Here is a 20,304-nt window from a genome sequence, read left to right on the forward strand (position 1 = left end):
AAAATTAAGAAACACGTATTTTTTGTTTTTGGAAAATCCAATTAACTGTGGGGGGGGGGGGCGGTAAGAGGGTTGATAGCTGCAGTCGCTTAAGTGCGACCAGTATCCAGTATTCGGGAGATAGTAGGTTCGAACCCCACCGTCGGCAGCCCTGAAAATGGTTTTCCGTGGTTTTCCATTTCCATACCAGGCTGTACCTTAATTAAGGCCACGGCCGCTTCTTTCCCACTCCTTCCCCTTCCCTGTCCCATCGTCGCCATAAGACCTATCTGTGTCGGTGCGACGTAAAGCAACTAGCAAAAAAAAAAAAAACTTTTAAAGTGTACAGATGTAAAAACTGGTATTTAGAACCCCTTTAAAAATAAAGGAACACATATTTTCTTGTTTACGAAAAATCCCAATTGGAGTGGTGAAAAAGGGGTTGAATAGCTTAAATGAGTATACTTATATCTCAGAAATAGAAGATATTACAGACCTGAAAATTGAACTGGGATCTCCTTTGAAAATAAAGAAACGCGTATTTTTGTTCTTTGTTTTTGTAAAATCCAATTAATAGGGGTTAAACAGGAGTGACAATTTGAGGTGAATTTTTAGAAAGACTATATCTACAGTATATCTCAGAAACGTAAAATGTTACAGACGTAAAAATTGGAATTTGGAATCTCCTGTAAAAGTAAAGAAACATAGGTGATTTGTTTTTGAACACTCCACTTAAGGGGAAATAAAAGGGGGTGAAATTTTAAAATGAGCATTTCTACGGTATACCTCAAAAACTTAACATGTTACCGAAGTGAAAGATAGTACTTTTTATCGCTATTAAAAATAAAGATACATGTATTTTTTTTTTTGTTTTCTGAGAAACCACTTGTGTGGAGGGGTAAAAATGACTGAAAATAGGGTTGAATTCTTTTAATTTGGATACTGATATCTCAAAGGGGCTGCCTGGCCGAGACGGTAAAGGCGTGCTCGGTTCGCCCGGAAGGACGTGGGTTCGAATCCCCGTCAGGAAGTCGTAAAATTTAAGAAACAAGATTTCCACTTCCGGAGGTGCATATGGCCCTGAGGTTCACTAAGCCTACACCAAAAATGAGTACCAGGTTAATTCCTGGGGGCAAAGGCGGCTGGGCGTAGAGCTAACCACTCTACCCCATCACGTGCCGAGGTTAACAATGGTGGAAGCCTTTACCTTCCACTCCTCCAACGGCCTTCATGGCCTGTACGGAGGTGACTTTGCTTTGCTTTTACTGATATCTCAAAAGCTGAAGATGTTACAGACGTGAATTTTGGTATTTGGAATCTCCTTTAAAAATAAGGGAATACATATTGTTTGTTTTCGGAAGTCCACCTAAAGGTGGGAGAGAAATTGAAAAATTAATTGAGAATTATTTTTATGAGGATACTATTATTGCAAAAACGAAAGATTTTGCAGACGTGAAAATTGGTATTTGGAATCTGTTTTAATATTAAAGAAACGCGTATTCTCGGAAAATCCAATAAAAGGGAAGGGGGGCGGTGAAAGAATTGAAAAAATAATTGAATTAATTGTATGAGGGTACTTACATCTAATAAAAACTAAAGTTGTTACAGACGTGAAAATTGATATTTGGATCTCCTTTTAAAACAAAGATAAAAGCTTTTTGGGGGGAAACCATCTTGGTGGTCGGGGTGAAAAGGAGTTGAATTCCTTTGATGAGGACACATATCTCAAAAACTGAAGATGTTGGAGTCGTGATAATTGGTATTTAGAATATCCTTTACTATTAAATGAACAAGTATTTTTAACGGGAAATTCACTTAAGGGGGGTGGGGGGTGGGGAGCGTGAAAGGAAGTGAAAGAAAGTAAATTCTTTTTATGGGGATACTTATATCTCAGAACTGAAGGTAACAGACATGATCGTTGGTACCTCCTTTAAAGATAAGGAAACACCCCATCTTTTTTTTTGGGGGGGGGAGGTAAATCAACTTAACGGCGGTGGGGTGATGAAGGGAGTTGAGACCAATTGATATTACTGTTCATAATGTACTTATTATGATCATAAACTGATCATCTTTAATCTTTCCTGGGTTCGTTTTCAAGAGCCTTCTTTTCCTTTGGAGTACATATAGATTGCAGTAGATTCTCCTGGAATATAAATAAAAATGTAAACACATTTGAAATAAACAATAGGAATTATATTGACCGTGCAATTGTTCACCTCTATAATAAGGTCAGTAATGCACGGAAGTATATCATTCGTGTCGCTAGAAATCTTGCGCACTTGCCTACGCGTGACGATGGTGCTGGTCAAATTGTCAGCAATGACAATGGCAGCAGATGTAATTTACCGCCAAGTAGCGGTCTTGCATCTTGCTGTGGGTTCCAGACCATCAATAATAATAATAATAATAATAATAATAATAATAATAATAATAATAATAATAATAATAATGATAATAATAATAATAATAACCTAAATTCAACTAATATCACCCACCCTAATAATAATTGTACCGGGCGGTACACCTCCATGCTGCTAATTCAAATTTTGCGCCAGTTGAAACTCCCCTACTGGAGGAAGTCTGAACTTTATCTAATGTGCTAATTTTCAAGTTTCTCAGACGATGTCACTACTTGGAAATTTTGAAGTTTCTGAACTGGGTCGTTTTCGATGTATTTTTGTTTTGCCTGTAGTAAGAAGTGTGAACTTTCTCTTCTAGAGGACACTACTGAAGAACTACAATGGTGCACCCTAGTGCGAAGTGAAAGAACTGTTTTTTGGATAAATTTTTATTTCAAAAGTTTGTTCCTTGTTAAATTTCTTTCTGTTATTGTTTAAGTTGGCTGTATAACCCTTTCTTTCCCCTTGTTTTGAATTTAGCCAATCCCGAATTTCTTTAATTAATTTATGACCAATCAGGTGTATCTTCTCCAAAGGGGATATATTGCTTAACCCTAGCCAATAAAGTTTTTGTGGGAGGGTGTTCTCATTCCTGAAACGCCTCGAACTTTCCGCGAGAGTATTTAAACTGCTGATTTTCGGATCTCCGCGCCACTTCAGTACCATCTATCAGTGTGTAAAGTACATAGCAGGGGGCGGGAAGCGCCTCTTTCTTCGGGCAGCAGTTCAACAACCAGGTAATGGCCGGTTAATAACTTCTTTTCTTGCTAGCTCAGCAGTTTAACTCTCGGGGCGGGTCCGAAGCGTTTCCACCATGTAACGTTTCCCTAAAATGTAACGACTCTTAGCATCTATTCTCTTTTAAAGTTACATATGGGGATAGAGAGTGCTTAACCCTCTCGAGCTCCCACTCATATTGTTTTGAGGTGAACTTATTTTTCTTAACCAATTCTTCCTTAATGTAATGTAATTTGTTTCATTCTAAAGTCACCTCTTTAGTATGGGATTAGCCCTTGCGTTTGCGGCCTAGTGCCAGATTAGGTTTTAAACAAGTGTATTAGGAGTGCAGATCGCCTCTTCTCAAGTTGGTATTTTAGAGGCCATGTAATTGACCTGTTTCTTTTCTTAATAGGCCTCAGTAGGTTGGGTATTTTTACCCCTGTTTTCATGTACTTGGAGGACAGCTTGAAAGTAGAATTTGGTGTGGCCTTTGATAGGCTTGAACTTAAGAGCGGGTTGCTCTTTCTTAAAATTTGTTTCTGCGTGCCTCGAGGAGGCTTTACTGTGTAACTGGGAGCAAAAGCTCCTGGGCATGATTGGGGTCTTTGCCCCTTTGTTGAATCTTGTATATAGTAAAGTTGGGCTCATTGCTCAAGAATTATGTGTCTGGCTCTCGGAGCCCAAATCCTGTAACACTGTAATTGTACAGTTTCGATTGGTTGCTTTGCTACTCTGTACCTGCGACTCTTGTTGTTTCTTGATTTTGCGAAGAAAATATAACCTTGTTAAATTAACTTTAATTTCGTATTTTGAGACCTGTTCACCCCCGCACCTTCTTTCACCTCTGCACATCCACAAACTCCGGTAACAAGTGGTAGCAGAGCGTGGTTGAATGGGTCTCAATTTAGCCCCTTTTGACGGCTAAACATTGCTTTGATTCGAACTCTAACAATTTTCTCAGTTGCTGGAATTTTTAAATTTTCCTTTTTCAAAATTGTTGTCATCATGCCCGGCCCTCGCGATGTTCTCCATCTTAACTATTTGCGCAAGGAGGAGTTGATCTATGAATTGACTATTAGAAATGTGCAATCTGGAGGCACGGTTGCGGTAGACACAAACAAGCTTAGAGAGTCCCTTCATTTGCCCATTTCCATCCCCACTTTGGGAGAGAAAGAAATTGACGACTCTCTTTCCACGGTCACTGATAATACTACTGAGCTAGCACCTGTAGTTAGTTTTTTTGAAGAAAATGATCCTTCGCCTAATCAAATTAAGCGTGTGCAAGCCAGGCTATTTCATTTTTCAAATAGAGTTAACGATCTGTTGTCTCTAAAGTTGAATGACGTTCAGAGGAAGGAAGCTAGTATGGTTCTTGAAAATCTTTCTGAATTATCTAGTAAGGTTACCCAATTGTTAACTGGGGAAGTTCCTCCCAAAATCGATCAACCCACCACGGTGAATGTAGGTAGCGAGGAAGAGCCTCCTAAGGGAGATGTCAATAGGAAAACCGTTGCAGCTCAAACAAACGCTGCCCCATTGGACAACGAGTCTGAACGCCGTAACTCATTGAATAATGTACGTTCTGAATTAACGTCTTTGCCACTTAAACCTTTACCTACTATGTCACCTGGGTTCAGCAGCTTGCCTCATCCATTGGCAATGTTGCTCAGAGGTATCTCGAAATTTTCTGTTAACACTACCAGTGAAGTTATTTCTTTTTTAAGGTTTTTAGTTGAATTTCAGGATCATGCCCTTGTTTTTTCTCTTTCTCCATGTCAGATTTTGCAAATCATCTATCCCTATGCAATTGGTATTCTCTCAGACAAAATAGTAAGAGCCATTGCCGAGCAATCATCGATTGAGGACTTCCACGCCCACTTGCTAGCTAACTTCATCCCGGCTAGGGCAAGGTCCTCCCTTATTCAGAAGTACTATTATCCTGTACAGCGCTTGGATGAAAACTTGGCAGACTTCATCCAAGATATTAAGTTCTATACTAGGGTGTTTGCTCTTCACTTTCCTGAGGATCAGATTGTACAAGCTATTGTGGAAGGTATTTCACCATCGTATAGCTCATACTTGTGTTTCGCGGCGTGCCCGCAAGCTTTCTCCGAACTTGAAACATTGGCCGTCTCAGCGGAAGGAGTTAGATACGCCGATTCCTTGCGGGTCGCGAAAGAACCCCCTCCTTCTTTTAGTAATCCTCGGCCTCCACCTCGCCGACCAGTCACGCCCCGTAAATGTTATGCTTGCGGGTCGCCTGACCACCTTCGCAATAAGTGTCCATCAATCAAGTCTAGTGGGACAAGGAATGGAGCTGGTTCATCACAAGGCTGTTTTAAATGTGGGGCTTTCTCACATATCGCCAAGAATTGCCAAATTCAAATAGCACCCCCTCCTGCTCAACTTCTGGTGCAAATTCCACCAATGCCAATAATAAAAAATGACTAGTGGCTTCGGCTGAGTCGACTAATCCCTCTTCCCGAGGCTCAGCCCCTGGTAAACAGGTCGTAAATTCAGGGAAAATTCAGTCTTCAAATTCATCTTTTGAATGCCCCAAAGAATTTCTTAGGATTGCGGCGGATACCCCCGCACCTGTTCCTTTTCTTAAATTTGAACTAAATAATGAACCTGTAACTGCTCTATTAGATTCAGGCAGCGTTTGTTCTATTATTTCGGCTGAATGGTATTCAAAATTGAAATCTGTTTGTAAATTACCTGACTATGGCTCATCTCCTGTTCAATATGTTTCGGCTAATTCATCTCCATTAGAAATTCTAGGTTCTGTAAATGTCAAAATCCGCATTTTTAAATTTACATGGAAAATGAAATTGTTTGTGGCCAAGCACTTCTCTTGCCCCATTATATTGGGAGCTGATTTCATTTCTCACACTGGTCTTGTGCTCGATCTTCAGAGTAGGTCGTGCACTTTCAAATTTGCTTCCAATTGTAAAATCCCATTATTGAAATGTAATTCTGCATCATGCTCATCGATTTCGCCTACCCAGGATGAGATGTTATTAGACCTTAGACATCTACCTGAGGAGCAGGCTGATAGTATTCGTAAGTTGTGTCAGCCGTTTCCTGAGGTGTTCTCGGATACTCTTGGTGTTACTGACCTTATCGAATACAAAATTGAGGTCACGGATTCGATTCCTGTCCGTTTTCCGCCATATAGGCTATCTCCACCTAAAATGAAGGCTCTGAAAGAAATCATCGATCAGATGTTGAAGGATGGTATTATTAGGCCCTCTAAGTCGGCGTATTCTTCACCTATTTTTCTAGTCCCGAAACCCCAAGGGGGCTTCAGGCCTGTCATTGATTATAGGGCTCTCAATCGGAAGGTGGTGTTACAATCTGTGCCCCTTCCGGACCTTCATTCTTGCTTTTCATGGTTTCGTAAGGCCAAGTTCTTTACTATCTTGGACTTGAATCAGGCCTATAATCAAATTCCCCTTGCCGAAGAGTCTAAACATCTTACAGCGTTTTCCACGGATTGGAATTTGTATGAATACAACCGCGTGCCTTTCGGGCTCCCCACGGGAGCAGCTGTACTCACTAGATTGCTAGATAGGGTCTTCTCCGACATCAAATTTGAGTACTTGTATCACTACCTGGATGATGTCGTCGTATTTTCGGAGACCTTTGAAGAACATCTAGATCATCTGCGAGAAGTTCTCAGTCGCCTTCGTAAGGCTGGGTTAACTGTTAAGTTGTCCAAGGTTGCCTTCGCTAAGCCCACCATGTCATTCATAGGGCATATTGTGTCACCTGATGGTGTTGCAGTCGATCATTCTAGAACACAGGCCATCCGTGATTTTAAACCCCCTAAGGACATCAAAGGTATCGCCAGGTTCATTGGTATGGTGAATTTCTTCAGGAAGTTTATTCCTAACTTCGCTAATAGAGCGGCGCCCTTGAACCTTCTTCGTAGGAAAGGCATCAAATTTGAGTGGGGACCTTCTCAACAAGCCGCTTTTGAAGATCTTAAACTAGCTCTATGTAATGCCCCTGTCCTTGCTATGCCTGATTTCTCAAAGAAATTCATCGTCCAAACCGACGCGTCGTCGTCGGCGGTAGCTGCAGTCCTTCTTCAAGAGACTGAACTAGGGAGGCGACCCATCGCCTATGCATCTAGGACTCTATCGGCTCAAGAAGCCAAGTATTCTATCTATGAGCTCGAAGGGGTGGCAGTCTTATTTGCCTTAGAAAAGTTCCGTCTCTATCTGGTACATGTCAAATTCGACCTGCAGACAGATAATCAAGCCTTAAGCTGGGTCTTAGGTAGGCCGCGTCGTACTGGTCGTATAGCCCGTTGGGCCATCCGTATTTCTGCCTTCCAATTCGATGTCAGGCATATCAGAGGTACCGAAAATGTTGTTGCTGATGGACTCAGCCGTATGTTTTCCAACGACGTCGAGACCCATGAACCGGTCGACAGTTCATCACCTCCCGAGTCCATACTATTTTATGTTAATGCCATCTTAACAGATGCTCCCATGCTCTTTAGGGATATCGAGAAATACCAACGTGAAGATCCGACGCTGGCTCCGATAATGGAAACCCTTTCTTCTGGGGAACATGTCGTCCCTTATGTTCTGAGGAATGGTGTTTTATGTTGCCCATCGAGGCATGATAAGATGATGAAGCTTGTCGTTCCAGCTGTTCTTGTACCTATGATCTTCAAGTACTATCATGAGACCCCATTAGGCGGGCATCTTGGTATCTTTAAGACTCGTGAAAAGATTCGTGAAAGGTTCTTCTGGAAGGGTATGGACGGTGAAATCCGTGAACTAGTAAAGGCTTGTAAATCCTGTTTGCTTAGTAAACCAACCATGTCCACCAAGGTAGGCCTGTTGTCTTCTCATCAAGCGTCGCGCCCCATGGAACGCCTGTATATTGATTATGTAGGACCCTTCCCCCAGTCAAAGGGAAATGCCAACAAGTTCATCCCTGTATGTGTAGATGGTTTTACAAGATTTTCCTGGTTATTTCCGACTAAGCTGGCTACCGCTCAGTCCACCATTACTTGTCTAAATTCTATCTTTGCTTCTTTTGGTCCGTGTCAATATATTGTGTCTGATAATGCTAAGGCTTTCACATCAAATCTTTTTCGTAAATTCTGTTTTGACCTGTCCATCTCTCATGTGACGACTTCTGCTTTTTACCCTCAACCATCTTTGGCTGAACGGGTTAATCGTAATCTCAGGTCCGCATTTATTGCCTATCATCATGAAGATCATTCCAGGTGGGACACGTCCCTGCATTGGTTAGCTTTTGCTTTGAATTCGGCGGTTCATGAATCACATAAATTTACTCCAGCGTCTTTGATGTTCAAGTTTGTTCCCAACACGCCGCTCTCTAACCTCTGGTCTCTGAGTGACATTCTACCGGAGACAATAGACCCGAACAACATTAAAGATCTTTGGAAGAAGGCTAAAGCCAATCTTAAAGTGTCTCATGAAAAGGTTAGGGAAAGATATGATCGTGGACGGAGACCCACCAATTTGAAGGTAGGCGACCAAGTGATGGTCAAGAATTTTGTTCCCGCGGGCAAGCTTGCCCCAGATTTCATGGGCCGTGTGTCATTCTCGATTTCCTTACGCCGGTTACGTTGTTATTAAGCAATCCAGCCACCGAGAGGATATTTAGGGTTCACCTGTCGCAGGTGAAACCTGTATAATTTCTGTGCTAACTTGCTTCATATAATCTTGAAAGGAATATGAAGGTTATATTTTTTTGAGGTTTTCACTTTTGGGCCTTCTGCCCCTTCTATAATATTTTGTTTTATATGTAAGCATTTTTGTAAAACCTTCCCCGAACCGTTAAACTGCCATCCTGTCGTTGCCACGGCCATTACCACGCTCCCGTCTCCTGCTCCACTACACACAGTGGCTTGTACATGAAATGAATTTCTCCACGCCGCTGGCCCCTCAACCTCACCACAATGAATGTACCCTACTATCATTCTGGTACAACAAAATTCTGCCGTCGAGCTTAAATGTTTCAGTGCCCCCGCAGCCGCGCGGCGCCGTGCCGCGACTGGGATAGAGGAAGGGCCCCCTCTACTCCAGCGAGGTCGACATGTGCACGGCGAGCCGGAGCCCTCCTCCCGGCCAAGGCTGATGTGCGGCGCACAACCTGCTACTTGCCCGCAGCCTGTATATGTTCACCGCGGGCGCGGCGTGCTTCAACACCACTACTCCTCCCATAGTGCGGGCGAGCGGTATCTCAGGGTACTTGAGAGGTCCGAGCGGCCTCCTCTGAACTCAAGCAGCGGCGGCTGGTCTGGCCGTCAAACTGATCAACGTTTAAAGTACATATCCAGCTATATGGACATTCCTGTTCAACATTACTACCTTTTTTTGGATTTCCTGCAATATCTGGTGGACTTAGTAAATTTTTCATCAACCTTAAAAAAACTAAAATTTTCCTTCTGAATTCAACTTCTACAAACATAAAGACATTACTTCAACAGTTACTACAAGAATTTTGAAACTGGATCAAACCAAATTTAGTAAATTTTTATAAATGCTTCTGCAATTAATGTCTATATCAAGATCATAACTTGGAACTTATTTTGAAACAAAGTTTATGTTCTTCTGTGTTACCCCTTGGAGGAACTTTTGGGGGGGGGGGAAGGTCTGTACCGGGCGGTACACCTCCATGCCGCTAATTCAAATTTTGCGCCAGTTGAAACTCCCCTACTGGAGGAAGTCTGAACTTTATCTAATGTGCTAATTTTCAAGTTTCTCAGAAGATGTCACTACTTGGAAATTTTGAAGTTTCTGAACTGGGTCGTTTTCGATGTATTTTTGTTTTGCCTGTAGTAAGAAGTGTGAACTTTCTCTTCTAGAGGACACTACTGAAGAACTACAATGGTGCACCCTAGTGCGAAGTGAAAGAACTGTTTTTTGGAGAAATTTTTATTTCAAAAGTTTGTTCCTTGTTAAATTTCTTTCTGTTATTGTTTAAGTTGGCTGTATAACCCTTTCTTTCCCCTTGTTTTGAATTTAGCCAATCCCGAATTTCTTTAATTAATTTATGACCAATCAGGTGTATCTTCTCCAAAGGGGATATATTGCTTAACCCTAGCCAATAAAGTTTTTGTGGGAGGGTGTTCTCATTCCTGAAACGCCTCGAACTTTCCGCGAGAGTATTTAAACTGCTGATTTTCGGGTCTCCGCGCCACTTCAGTACCATCTTTCAGTGTGTAAAGTACATAGCAGGGGGCGGGAAGCGCCTCTTTCTTCGGGCAGCAGTTCAACAACCAGGTAATGGCCGGTTAATAACTTCTTTTCTTGCTAGCTCAGCAGTTTAACTCTCGGGGCGGGTCCGAAGCGTTTTCACCATGTAACGTTTCCCTAAAATGTAACGACTCTTAGCATCTATTCTCTTTTAAAGTTACATATGGGAATAGAGAGTGCTTAACCCTCTCGAGCTCCCACTCATATTGTTTTGAGGTGAACTTATTTTTCTTAACCAATTCTTCCTTAATGTAATGTAATTTGTTTCATTCTAAAGTCACCTCTTTAGTATGGGATTAGCCCTTGCGTTTGCGGCCTAGTGCCAGATTAGGTTTTAAACAAGTGTATTAGGAGTGCAGATCGCCTCCTCTCAAGTTGGTATTTTAGAGGCCATGTAATTGACCTGTTTCTTTTCTTAATAGGCCTCAGTAGGTTGGGTATTTTTACCCCTGTTTTCATGTACTTGGAGGACAGCTTGAAAGTAGAATTTGGTGTGGCCTTTGATAGGCTTGAACTTAAGAGCGGGTTGCTCTTTCTTAAAATTTGTTTCTGCGTGCCTCGAGGAGGCTTTACTGTGTAACTGGGAGCAAGAGCTCCTGGGCATGATTGGGGTCTTTGCCCCTTTGTTGAATCTTGTATATAGTAAAGTTGGGCTCATTGCTCAAGAATTATGTGTCTGGCTCTCGGAGCCCAAATCCTGTAACACTGTAATTGTACATTTTCGATTGGTTGCTTTGCTACTCTGTACCTGCGACTCTTGTTGTTTCTTGATTTTGCGAAGAAAATATAACCTTGTTAAATTAACTTTAATTTCGTATTTTGAGACCTGTTCACCCCCGCACCTTCTTTCACCTCTGCACATCCACAAACTCCGGTAACAATAATAATAATAGTAATAATAATAATAATAATAATAATAATAATAATAATAATAATAATTTTACCGAGCTCGATAGCTGCAGTCGCTTAAGTGCGGCCAGTATCCAGTATTCGGGAGATAGTAGGTTCGAACCCCACTGTCGGCAGCCCTGAAAATGGTTTTCCGTGGTTTCCCATTTTCACACCAGGCAAATGCTGGGGCTGTAACTTAATTAAGGCCAAGGCCGCTTCCTTCCCACTCCCAGCCCTTCCCTGTCCCATCGTCGCCATAAGACCTATCTGTGTCGGCGCGACGTAAAGCAACTAGCAAAAAAAAAATAATAATAATAATAATTTTCTGGACCTTTGTCAAAATGGGCGGACCGCGCTGGAGACAGGTCCTGGCCGGGTAATGACTACGATTGCAGTCCGGCCGCGGGTTCAGTACCGCCAAGGCACCCGAGACGACACCACGCCGGATCTCCTCAAGGATTCGATACATATTAAAAATGCTTATAGGAAAAGATGGCAAATATTTAGGGACCCAACTGACCAAGTGGAATACCTGGACCTAGCCCGGGAAGTACGAAATCGATTTCTGGAAAGAAAGATTGAAAAATGGGAGGGTATCTTGCTAGTATGAGTATCTTTTCATTTTTGTTAGACCAGGCAGAGCAGTCTTAGCCGTACCTACTCTTCTTTTAATTTCGCCTTCATGATTTCCTTTACTAGAAATGTGAACTTCTCGGTAGACTATTTGATCCTTGAGATCTGTTTGTAAATCCTGTATAAGTTGGAAAGGGGTCAGGAATGCACCCTGTCTATCTACCACCATTACGTAGTACTTTGTTTAGTTTAATTTAAGGCCTGCTTCTTCATTGAACCTCTCAGTGCACTGTAGAAGTTCTGTCAGCTCTTCCTACGAACTAGCCATCAGGATAGTATCTTCTGCCTAGCGGAGGTTGGAAATTGCCTTGCCACCTATTTGACCTTTCCACTCGTCCGTGGCTTTTCTGATGATCCGGTTCCTTTAGTTGTTGAATAGGAATGGTAACAAAACACATTCCTGTCCGACACCTTTAACGACCTTAAAAAGGGAGTGATAACTTCCCATCCATTCTAACGTAGGCTATGCCTTGTAGTAGGTATGCAATGATTTCATCAGCTGTAGAAGATGACTTGGTACTGCCATTTTCTCAAGCAACTGCCAAAGATAATTCCAATTAACATTATCGAAGCCTTTAGAGTGCCGGTCCTGCGGTGTAGGGATAGCGTACCTGCCACTTACGCGGAGGCACCGGGTTCGGGATTTTTACCTCGATCTGAGGGCTGTTTCGAGATCCACTCAGCCTATGTGATTACAACTGAGGAGCTATCTGACGCTGAGATAACGGCCCCAGTCTAGAAAACCAAGAAAAACGGCCGGGAGGATTCGTCGTGCCGACCACACGACACCTTGTAATCTACAGGTCTTCGGGCTGAGCAGCGATCGCTTGGTAGGCCATGGCCCTTCCGGCCTTTTGCGTCATGGGGTTTGGTTTGGGTTAGTTTTGAAGGCTTTAGAGTAATCAAGAAAAGAGAATAATGCAAGCACTTTAAACTCGTAGAATTTCTCTTATCATCTGCCTCTATCTATCTCTTGTTTCTCGTCCTGGTACGTAGCCTGCTTACTCTGCGGGTATTTGCGGAAGGAGATAGTACTTCAAGCGCTCGTGCATAATATTTAACATAACCTTGTCGGCGTGGTTTATTAGAGAGATGGTTCTACATTTCGCACATGCATACATACAACGTTACGTCTTAATAAATTATTATCATTTTAGACTTGTAAATTAAATGTCCATAATCAAAAGTGACTTCTCTCCAACATTAACAAGTCGGTGTCAATGCACTGAAGACAAAAAACCCTCGAGTTCCCGAATAAAGCAGTTGCGACAAGACCAAAAAAACTACCATTACATTCTAGAATGTTAATAAAGACAGCGTAGGTGAGTTTTTGGCAACATGGCTTGGCTCCAACGAAAATACTTAGCAGATACAAGGATAACCTGCACTCTGAGGTCATAATTGATAAGATAAACGACTTTACATAACAAGGTGCCATCACCGTGCGGCAGGAAGTGACTCACTCTCATCAATTGTTTTAGAGACCTATCGAAAACAAAGGTAAGACAGATGACTAAACTTGAAGATTATAAGAAACTTAGACGAACATTTCGCTACACTTTTCTATCTCTAAAAATAATTGCAAAGCTTCCACTGAAGACCAGTGAAGCATACTACAGATCACGTACGTTCAGGTTCGATTCCCGGCCGAATCATGGAATTTTAAACTCGAAATAAATATGTTATGTCCGTAATATTCCTGGAATTCGCACTCTACTGTTCCCATCACTGCAATAAAACGCAGTTCAATAATAATGTTATTGGTTTTAGTCCCACTAAGTACCGTATTTTTACTGTTTTCTTAGACGCTGAGGTGTGGAGAATTTTGTCCAGCAGGAGTTCTTTTACGAGCCGATAAATCTACCGACACGAGGCTGACGTATTTGAGCAGTTTCAAATACCACCAGAGTGAGCCAAATTGGGCATCGCTCTACCGTCTAAGCTACTAAGTCCTGGAACATACAGTTTACTTACTACGGCAGACGTTGACCATCCTCTTTGGAGGGTCTGCCTTTCAAGGGCTGCGCCAAACTGAGCAGAAATCGTACATTATCCTCTCCTCAACAGTGTGTACCTGGGGCAGGTGAAGAAATAGTACGGGATATATGTTGGTGCCTAGGCTGTCTATGGAGCTGTCTTCGAATTGAGGACTCAACATACAACATTAGTTATTTAAACAATCGATCATATTAATGTTATCTTTTACTTTTACCTAACGAGTGTTCTTTATAATATTTAAATTGATCCCTCACGACCTTGCCTTGCCAAGCTAACTGCTGCCCAGCCAGATGACTAGTAGATTTTGGAGGGTCGTGCGGTCTGAAAAACTCTTCAGCTGTACTGCTTGGTTTTTATGCACGTGTCCGCGGACTCTCATATTTCCAACCCTGAGAGACTGAAAACCCCATTACAGCCCTCAGCCCAGAATTAAAATCCCTTGACTAGCAGGGAATCGAACCCGAGGCCTTCAGGTAAGAGGCAGCCACGTTATCCTCAACACTACTGATATAACATTGACCGCCAATCCAAAACTAAGACCTATTTAAAAATTAATCCCAGGTTGACTGAATGAAAAGGAGAAATTATTACATTACATCTAACTGGGCAAAACTAAGTCGTCCATTTGTAAAAAATTCATAAGCCATTAGTGATTAGTCCATTTTTCCCCTCATGTGTTACTTGGGGCAGGTAAGGGAAGAGTATGTTCATGTTCCAGAAGACACTCACATAATTCACCTCAGAAGTGACTCATTTCGGCTGATGCCATTGGATTTTTTAAGAGTGGCGGAGGTCTCTTAAGCCAGGCAGTTAAAAGAGTATATTAAAATAATACATATGAACTGTTTGAGAAATGTGTAGTTTCCTGAGTGGTTCACAAGAATATCAGTTATCACCAGGGCGAGGATTTACACAGTATATAAGCACGTATTTCTTTATCACAAAGACAGTCTTACATTGTATTACTTATCGTTATCGATTACGTAATTTGTAATACAAATTCACTTGACATATTTCTACATATGTTTGGGTTTAGAAAATAATATAGAAAATAAATATTATTCCATATTTAGCAGAATGCTATTTGCTTTACGTCGCACCGACACAGATAGGTCTTCTGGCGACGATGGGATAGGAAAGGCCTAGGAAGTGGAAGGAAGCGGCCGTGGCCTTAATTAAGGTACAGCCCCGGCATTTGCCTGATGTGAAAATGGGAAACCACGGAAAACCATCCTCAGGGCTGCCGACAGTGGGGCTCGAACCCACTGTCTCCCGATTACTGGATACTGGCCACACTTAAGCTACTGCAACTATCGATATTTAACAGAATGAATGAAATATCGGTATTTATTTTTTCCTGCAGTAAACACAATCGGAACTCTTCTCACTTTCAGTGATAGGAAGTATGGCAATACAGGTGAAGTTTACAGTTTCAGATTGTACACACATAGTTTCTAAACGTGGGTTTCTGAGTTTGAGAACACAAAGTAAATATGTGGCTATAACTTGAACAACAGTAAACACTCCTTTGATTCTGATAGAGGAGGTCGTTCCCTCACTTATCAGTGAAATATCAACGAGCCCGGTTAGTCACTATTCTGCTCTTGCTACCTTCACACTGCCGCAAAACACCCAGCCTCCGAACCAGAGAAATTAACCAATAAAAGTTGAAATCCCCGACCCGATGGGAATCGAACCCGGTGCGCGTTGGACCAAAGACCAGCATGCTAATCAATTATCCATAGAGCCAGACTTCAAGTGGATTAAGAAGGCGTGAGAAGGCAGTTCCTGGTAAAGTTATGTATTTCAGTGAAACATACATCATTGTACTTGTTTACCACCATGTTCATTTAGTCCGAGTCAAGACTCATTTGGCCACCTTATTTACGACCTGTCTATTTCCCTTGTGAGGGAACCAGTTCTAGTCCTTCGAATCAGTCTTAAATTGATGATAGGGCCGGATATCGGATCTAACCTAACCGGGCAGGAAGTCGCTAACCGCGAGATTGCGATGGTGGACCTACAAAGGCCTACAAAATATCAAATACGAACACCTTTTATCAGTGTATTCACCTCTTGACAAATTCATAATCATCTCTGAAGAGCCATACTGTTTTCAGTGCACTAAAATATGTCTTCGATATATTCTTGTTATTTTCATCAACCTTTCTCAGTCTTATTATTCACCTTGAGAATATTAAAACAACTGAGGCATGAGCTATCCTGGTAACAGCATCCCGTTTTCAGCCAGAACCTGTGAAGAAAGGTATACAAGTATAGCTTGTAGGTCGGTTAGTAAATACGTTGCAGTGGATTTGCCAGACTGGTATGTAATATTACCCTCTAGTTCAGTGAGGAAAATAACAGGAAACTGCTCACTCCTCGTATGTCTAGTACATCCCTTCGGTGACGTCCAGACTTTCCATGATACAAACAGCCTTCAAACAGAGAATTCATCATGCATATTGGGACCACGATAGCCCCTGGATTCGTATAATATCATCCACTGGTTATATATCCTAGCAATTCGTTTTCAGTACCCGAACTATAACTTCAAATTCTTCCTTCCTATAGTTTCCAGTATACCATAGGGATAATTAGTCAACAATATACGAAAACATTATTTCCAAAATAAGCATAAGAAACTAATTGTTCGAACATAGACACGGAAATAACTTTTATTCTGGTGAACGAAAGCTGGAAAACAACAGAATGACACTTAATTACTCAGTCCACATCATGCTTTCCCTCTATCTCTCCAGTTCTGCACCTCACATAACCGATGTTCGTTAACGTTATTATTATTAAACGTTATTGTTGTTTACGCCCCACCGACTAATTTTATGATTTCCGGAGGCGCCGAAGTACAGGGAAAATATGTTCTATACGAGTTCTTTCATGTACCGTACCAGTAATTCTGAAGATGAGATCACTCCAGCTCTAGTGTTCTCTTCTTTACCACCAGTGATGAAACGTGGACCAAAAGAGCTGCAGATTTGAGAATGATTGACTGATCTGAGACGTGGTACTGGAGAAGAATACTTTGAATTCCATGCATAGCATTTCGTGCCAGCCAAGTTCATCTTTAAGGAGTTAAATATCAGTATCGAATTATCGGCAGCGTGCCAACAAAGACAAATCTCCAATTCTCTGGTCACATCATTTGACGTAGAGAAAGGTGTCTCAAAAAGCATCCTGGGAAATGGTCCTAGAAAGAGAGAATATGAACGAGCTCGTATACGTTGAACATTTTTTTTACAATATGTTTTACGTTGCACCGACACAAATAGATCCTACGGCGACGATGGGATGGGAAAGGCTTAGGAGTGGAGGTTAGCAGCCGTGGCCTTCATTAAGGTACAGCCTCAGCAATTTGCCGGGTGTGAAAGTGGGAAACCACGGAAAACCATCTTCAGCGACTGCGGACAGTGCTGTTCGAACCCACTATTTCCCGAATGCAAGCTCAAAGCTGCGCGCCCCTAATCGTACGGCCAACTCACTCGGTAAAGGTTCGACAGAATACATAAAAAATGCAAGAAGGACATCCCTAACACAAGCAACCCATTTGGCAGAAGACCGAGAAGGATACATTTGTACAGAGAAAGGTCCTCAGAGATCGTTATCCTCAGGATTATGGGAACGATAAGAAGAATTCTGCCGACACAAGACTGATGCATTGGGGCCGATGACCTTCGATGTTAGGCCCCTTTAAACAACAAGCATCATCATCATCAGACTGATGCATTTTAACACCATTAAATATCACCGGACTGAAAAGGGATCGAAACCGCTACCTTGACCAGCGTTGTTTCATCTGAGCCACTCAGCCCAGTGATAAACATATTATTATTATTATTATTATTATTATTATTATTATTATTATTATTATTATTATTATTATTATTATCATCATCATCACCACCACCACCATCATACCTACATGAGTCGGTCACCTAAGGGTTCAATCAAACAATACTGATCTGCATTTAGGGCAGTCGCCCAGGTGGCAGATTCCCTATCTGTTGTTTTCCTAGCCTTTTCCTATATGATTTCAAAGAAACTGGAAATTTATTGAACATCTCCCTTGGTAAGTTATTCCAATCCTTAACTCCCCTTCCTATGAATGAATATTTGCCCCAGTTTGTCCTCTTGAATTTCAACTTTATCTTCATATTGTGATCTTTTCTACTTTTATAAACGCCACTCAAACGTATTCGTCTACTAATGTCATTCGACGCCATCTCTCCGCTGACAGCTCGGAACATACCACTTAGTCGAGCAGCTCTTCTTTTTTCTCCCAATTCTTCCCAGCCCAAACTTTGCAACATTTTTGTAACGCTACTCTTTTGTCGAAAATCACCCAGAACAAATCAAGCTGCTTTTCTTTGGATTTTTTTCCAGTTCTTGAATCAGGTAATCCTGGTGAGGGTCCCATACACTGGAACCATACTCTAGTTGGGGTCTTACCAGAGACTTATATGCCCTCTCTATAATTCATCGTTACAACACTGTCGTCAAGATGGTATCTCTCTATGCGTCAGAATGTCTTATCCTCGCTTAGAAATGTGCGCTGCTCGCTAGGTTAAAAAAAAAAGAAGAGATTCTCCACAACATACTTGGCCCAAACTACAAAAAACGGGTCTGTACAAGAAAATCCAAACAAGAAAAGTACTTTAATATAGAGAAGATCACGGACACAACGCGCAAACTCAAACAATGAGCTGGCTTCTACGGTCATCTACTGTACGACAGGTGGACGACTCTCGATGGGCAAAACGCTTTTTTTTTTCACAATTTTGACTCAAAATAAAAATTAAAAAAACAATTTTCTGGTAGGTTACCGTCAAGAAAGACCTCGAAAAAATGGGCCTTCGATCAGAAGATGCGAACAAACGAGACCGTTTTGGAACAAGCATCGTGACATTTGGGAAATTCCAAGATGTGAAATGTACAACTGGTGTAAAATGATCGGATGAACACCGTGCTCGACGAATCGAGCTAATGAAACTAGCCGGATCAAACGAAAAATGAATAAACGCAGAATGTATATGACATTCATCGTGGTCCTTAGTTGGCCGATTAGTGAATAATAATAATAATAATAATAATAATAATAATAATAATAATAATAATGATTTTACATCCCACTAATTACTTCTACATATGTATTGATGCATTTGAGCTATGGTGTTGGGGAAGAATTTTTTTTTTTTTTGCTAGGGGCTTTACGTCGCACCGACACAGATAGGTCTTATGGCGACGATGGGATAGGAAAGGACAAGGAGTTGGAAGGAAGCGGCCGTGGCCTTAATTAAGGTACAGCCCCAGCATTTGCCTGGTGTGAAAATGGGAAACCACGGAAAACCATTTTCAGGGCTGCCGATAGTGGGATTCGAACATACTATCTCCCGGATGCAAGCTCACAGCCGCGCGCCTCTACGCGCACGGCCAACTCGCCCGGTAAGGGGAAGAATTTTGCGTATACCTTGACCAGCCAAGAGGAAGAACAAGTGGGTCATTCAGAACATCAATCTATATATTGCGTCCATCCTGTGTCCAGGTACAACACATAAAATATTACATCTCAGGGTAAATATTCGTGAAATAACTCGCCTTTACGTGAATTCAAAGAAAAAAATGACCGCGTGCGAAAATAATTCATCTCCGGATGAACGTCTCCATCCTATCGCATGTTCTATCACCGCAAGTACCATGATAAACCGCAAAAATCAATTTAAAACTAGATTAACCTACAACAACTATCTATAAATCACTTACTAACATATTTAAAAATCAATAATAAGAAGTTTATTAAATTAATTGAATTATGAAGAAAAGAGAAAGTAAGTTTTTCCAATATCTGTCCAATAAATCATAACATAAATTAACATTATGTCTGCATTTCATTTACGTCATCACTGGCTTAGTAAAGTTGAATTTCAATCCTGACATGAGCTAACATTTCGTTTCACATTCTCATTTGATATGAAAATATTGAGTTATTTATATATATCAATTAAATAATAATCAAATTTAAAATAAAATCAATATAAAATATAAAATCAATCATATCACTTAATTCATCTTTAAATGTTTTCTTTTAAGTTTCGTAATCTAAATTGTTTTATGTATGTCGCATCTTCTTTGATATTTTCGTTGAATGACATGCTAAGGTTACTAATCCCTATTGTCATCTATAATCTTGGCACCTACCATCCTAATCTTACTATATTTACGTATTTGTAAAATCATATAGTATCTTTCAAAAATAAAAAATAATCTAAACCTCATTACTAACTAGAGTAGTTATTACTCTTGTTGACATCCTCTCATTACGTGTTTGGCTTTACATGAAACATTATTTGCAATGTCAAGTTAATCTAAGGGACTCCTCTCAATTTTAAATATGATAGCTCAATATTATCTCTGACGTCGGT

General features: G+C 41.2%; 1 protein-coding gene across 1 annotated transcript in view; it reads right to left on the bottom strand.

Annotated features, from left to right (window-relative positions):
- The window catches only part of LOC136863618 (thialysine N-epsilon-acetyltransferase), a 189,265-nt gene that overhangs the window by 136,640 nt on the left and 32,321 nt on the right, over positions 1-20,304 (bottom strand). The gene's annotated exons all lie outside the window — the stretch shown is intronic.

Source organism: Anabrus simplex, chromosome 1 (assembly GCF_040414725.1).
Source record: "Anabrus simplex isolate iqAnaSimp1 chromosome 1, ASM4041472v1, whole genome shotgun sequence".
Taxonomy (NCBI): domain Eukaryota; kingdom Metazoa; phylum Arthropoda; class Insecta; order Orthoptera; family Tettigoniidae; genus Anabrus; species Anabrus simplex.